This window comes from Physeter macrocephalus, chromosome 7, assembly GCF_002837175.3.
Source record: "Physeter macrocephalus isolate SW-GA chromosome 7, ASM283717v5, whole genome shotgun sequence".
In the NCBI taxonomy this organism is placed as follows: domain Eukaryota; kingdom Metazoa; phylum Chordata; class Mammalia; order Artiodactyla; family Physeteridae; genus Physeter; species Physeter macrocephalus.
Genome location: NC_041220.1, coordinates 125812297 through 125817074, shown reverse-complemented (window position 1 = coordinate 125817074; position 4778 = coordinate 125812297). Strand labels below are relative to the sequence as shown.

The following is a 4778-nucleotide window of genomic DNA, read 5'->3' as shown; positions in this document are numbered from 1 at the left end:
CCACAACAGTGAGAGGCCCGCGTACCGCAAAAAAAAAAAAAAAAAAAAAAAAAAAATATATATATATATATATATAATAGCCTCAACTGAACTCATCTCCTCCAACCATGTTCCTCAATCTATTTCTCTTCCTATATATTCCCTCGGTAAATGGCCCCGAATCCACTCAGTTTCCCAAGCCAGGTATCATATAATTCATTTATTCTGAAAATATTTATTAAACATTAATTATAAAATGGAACATGATAATGGCTAGAAATCACCCTGACTCCACTTTCCCCCAAGCCCACTAAACCTTATCCATTCTATCTCCTTCATATCTATCTAATCCATCTCCATACCTTAATTCCCATTTATACTACTGTGCTTCTAATTCTCATGTGCCACGTGGATTACTACAATAGCCTCTAATTGACTGCCATGCTTCCAAGCTCATCTCTCTCCAATTCATCATCCAGATTGTTGCATCTGACCATGTCCCTTCTATTTGTCATATACAAGTTCCCTGAAATTTTCTCAAATTAAAGAGTTAATTTTCTTAATCTCCCATGAACTTTTGAAATTCTATCACTATCTTTTTTTAATTTATTTTTTGAGGTAACACTGGTTTATAACATTATATAAGCTTCATGTGTACATTATAATCGTACTTCTGTATAAACTACAATGTGCTCACCGACAAAAATTTAGTTTCTATCCATTACCATAAAGTTGATCCCCTTTTCCCATTTCGCCCTACCCCCTGCGATCCCTTTCCCTCTAGTAACCACTACTCTGTTCTCAGTAACTGTGTTTTTGTTTGGTTTGTTCATTTATTTTGTTTGTTTTTTATATTCCACATATGAGTGAAATCATGTTATTTGTCCTTCTCCATCTTATTTCAGTTACCATAATACCCTCAAGATCCATCCATGTTGTCACAAATGGCAAAGTTACAACTTTTTTTTATGGCTGAGTAGTATTCCATATAGATATACATAGATATATATAGATATATATCTATATATATATCTCACATTATTTACAATAGCCAAGATATGGAAACAACCCAAGTCCCCATCAACAGATGAATGGATAAAGAACATGTGGTCTACTACTATCTCTAACATGGAAAAGAGTACACTAAAGTGAAGTCTGTAAGAATCCTAGTTTCCCACTGTACCTTAAAGTAGCTCTAGTAGAGTGCCTTCCTTTATTAACTAAAATAATATGAAAGAATTATTATAAATACAAACACTTACTGTATGAGTAGTGCTGTTTTCCTAGTCTTTTACATAAACCAAAAACATCCTTGCATATAAAACTTTTTAAAAAGATATGGGTTCAGGGACTTCCTTGGTGGTGCAGTGGTTAAGAATCTGCCTGCCAATGCAGGGGACATGGGTTCAATCCCTGGTCCAGGAAGATCCCACATGCCGCGGAGCAACTAAGCCCGTGTGCCACAACTACTGAGCCTGTGCTCTAGAGCCCACGTGCCACAACTACTGAAGCCCACGCACCTAGGGCCTGCGCTCTACAAGAGAAGCCACCACAATGAGAAGCCCACGTCCCACAGTGAAGAGTAGCTCCCGCTCGCTGCAACTAGAGAAAGCCCGTACGCAGCAACAAAGACCCAATGCAGGCAAAAATAAATAGATAGATAGATAGATAAATAAATAAATAAAAGATATGGGTTCACAAAAATCTTACCTTCTAGAAAAAAAGTTCACTACTCTAGTACTCTCCAGGGCCATGATGACCACTACTCTTAACAGAAGCCTGAAAAAATGCCTGACGTACGGTACTCGATAAATATTTATGAAATTAATTAAGATTTTCTCAATCATGTTTAACCATGTCTTCTACTATTCTCCACTGAACTCATAGTGAAAAATACACTTAAGTTCAAACAAACACAGTATTCTATGAAGAACAAACCAAACGTCAACTAATTTTCTTCCTTTCTTTTTAAAACCTTTTATAATATGGGCAGATTAATGAGGAAGCAAAAGAGAGAAAAGAAAGTTAACACTTGATAGAGAATCAAGCCAACGATTCCCTTCGCTTTCTCCTGCCAATACATAAGCTAAGCACATGACTCAACTGTCAGTCACATAGCAATAGTTCAAAAGTCAGGTAAAATGAATGGCAGGTCACATTATACACTACTGTCACCCCACCCCCATTCTTAGACCATTCGATCAGGTTAAATTACAAGTGAAGCAGAAAGTCAGATTTCCTCTATCTGAGCTTTAACTGAAAACCCAAAATATTTACCAAGTTTTTTTTCCAGAGTCTGTAATGTTCTGTTTTTCCTTTTCTTGATCTTCAGAAGGCCTGTCTGCAGTGTTTCATCTTAACACACCTGAAAAGATCACCCATTTTAACCAATTATGCAAGATATTCTGGCTTTATCAGCAGTTTCACCATTTCAGATTAAATGATTTGATTACACACGCACCTGCATGCGTGCACACAGAAGAAATCTTTAGTGTTAATCCAATATTATATTTCCTTCTTTAAAGTTTCTGAGCAAGAAATACTCCTAAAACTAGAATAAGACCACAATTTCCGAACTACAGTCTTCCAAAGGTTTCAAAACCACTGTACTTATGGAAAGGGCATGATTTTTGGTAATCAGAGGGTTCTAGAGGTCAAATCCTACCTTTAAAACATACTCCTTGAAAAAGTTGTTCTCTCAAACTGTTGGGTCCTTGCTGGCAAGAATGGTGCCTCAGTTTCCTTCCTATCCCCACCTGGCACACTTTTTATCAAATGAAAATCACCTTGCAAATTCTCACAATGCTTGGGAGTGGTAAAGCATACAGATTAAGGGACTCTGAACGGGAGTACAATTACCTGATCTAAATCACAGCCCTGACTTTCGACAAGTTGTTTTTTAGGACTGTGGGATTTAGTTCTCTCATCTATAAAATGAGAGTAATAACAGAATTTACGTGATAGGATTGTTATGATGATTAAATCAGATAATGTATGCACATAAAGCATGTACCACTCAATACTTATATAAGATAAATGTTCTGGTTAATTCATCTATTTTTATACTTTATGTATCTAGTGAACTTAAAATAAATCAGCTTCATTGCCATGCACAGAGCTGAAAGCAGCAACATGAAACCAGTTGAAACTTAGACGCTTGAACAGTCATGGAAAACAATGATTTCCTTACAGAGGAAATTTACAAGAACTCTTTCCCTTTAACAAGCGTCCCTAACTTGCATCTGTCAAAACTAAGGCCAAAAGGAGCAGGAGGGGGACAATTCTGCAGAGGGAAAATCAACTTCCCTTCACCCTCCTTTGGTCAAAAGATGTTTCCGCTGAAACGTACTCTTCCATAGTGTAGACCCAGCAAGCACCAATCAGAATTCAAACACACCACGCCTGGGGAGTAAAGAGGGTTTCTAAGGCTCCACCGCCCTTGGTCCAAAATCAACTCTGCGTTAACCAGTATGGGGTCTCCTGCAGCCCGGTGCAGCTAACAAGGCTGAAGCCGGAGTTTACAGGTGCACGGTCCTTCCCACACACCCGCAGGTGGGCGTCGCCCGCCCGCCATACCACCACCCAGGGGCCAGTTCCTGCATTCGAGCCCCCAGTCACCCATCATGGCCTTTTCTGGCCTTCTCATGGACCTTCGACAACCGGTGTACAAGTCCCCGTGCTGCAGGTAAGGATGGCAAACGAATAAGAGATGAGTCGACGCCGCACCAGGCAGTCGCGACGAAGCCACACCTCCCTGATTCCGACCAGACTAAGGTCCAGAGATGCTGGGAAGAGTGCTGCCCACCCAAACCCTGCTCAGCCGGACCCGTCCCCTCACCTGAGCGAGCGCCGGGGCGGCCCGGAATCGCCGGGGTCTCTCTCCGGGGGATGCCGAGGGCCTTAGGCGGCGGCGGCGGCAGCTGCAGCGCCCAGCCGGACACGGCCTGCTGAGCGCTGCGCGGGTCCACACCCTCCAACCCCGCCACCTGGACCCGCCGCCCGAAGTCCGGCCCGGGGCCCCAGCCTCCGACACAGAGTGGGGCGGAGGAGGATGGGAGGGGTCGGAGTTGGGGCCGGGCGGCACTGCGGCTGCGTCAATTGGTAACGTCATACGTCACGGCGCCGGCGCCCCGAGGCGCCACACGAGCCCCGCCCAGGAATTGGGACGCCCCGCCCCTTCTCCCCCTCCTGGGCGGGCTGGGGGCGGAACCTCGACCTTGAGGCGGAGGTTAGGGACGGATTTGAAAAATCATTTCGCTACCCACCCTAAGGGAATCGTAATGAATTGCCTTCCTGAGTCCAAGAGGCAGATGAGCACAGGAGGCAGATGAGCACAGGTGGGGACAGATCGCTAACAAAAAGGAGACCGCTGCTCTGATTTGAAGAGAATCCGCTCTGAATAGAGAGCAAAACTTTTATGACCGTATCAATAAAGGGAGCTTCATTGTGTGAAATGCTGCCACAGCGAATCTATTAGAACTCAGTCTCTTATTGTTATACTACTGAAAAGTGGTTGATGCTCACCATTTTTAAAGAGAAAGGCTCTTCATATTATTAGCGGGTACACCAAAGCAAACGACTTCCTGGAGTTAAAGGCTTGTTACAGGTATTTTGCGCACTTCTCAGGTACAAATTGTAATAGGAAAAATGGGAAACAGTCTGAGCTCTGTAAAAGTTTTCTGATTGCTTGGGGCAGATGTGGAGTATGCACATAAGTCAACTAGAAATGCAAACGGTAACATATTAGTAATAGCTAATAGTGTCAAGCATGAGCGAGGCATTTTCCTAAGCACTTTTTA

At 42.8% G+C, this 4778-nt stretch overlaps 1 protein-coding gene across 1 annotated transcript in view; it reads right to left on the bottom strand.

Annotated features, from left to right (window-relative positions):
* Positions 1–3988, bottom strand: part of BLTP1 (bridge-like lipid transfer protein family member 1) — a 203020-nt gene extending 199032 nt beyond the window's left edge. Inside the window, exons 1-2 of the mRNA XM_028492249.2 lie at positions 3818–3988; positions 2257–2344 (exon numbers count right to left, since the gene is read on the bottom strand). The gene's annotated coding sequence lies outside the window, so the exon portion shown is untranslated. The remainder of the gene's footprint in view (positions 1–2256; positions 2345–3817) is intronic.
* Between the last annotated feature and the right edge of the window lie 790 nt (positions 3989–4778).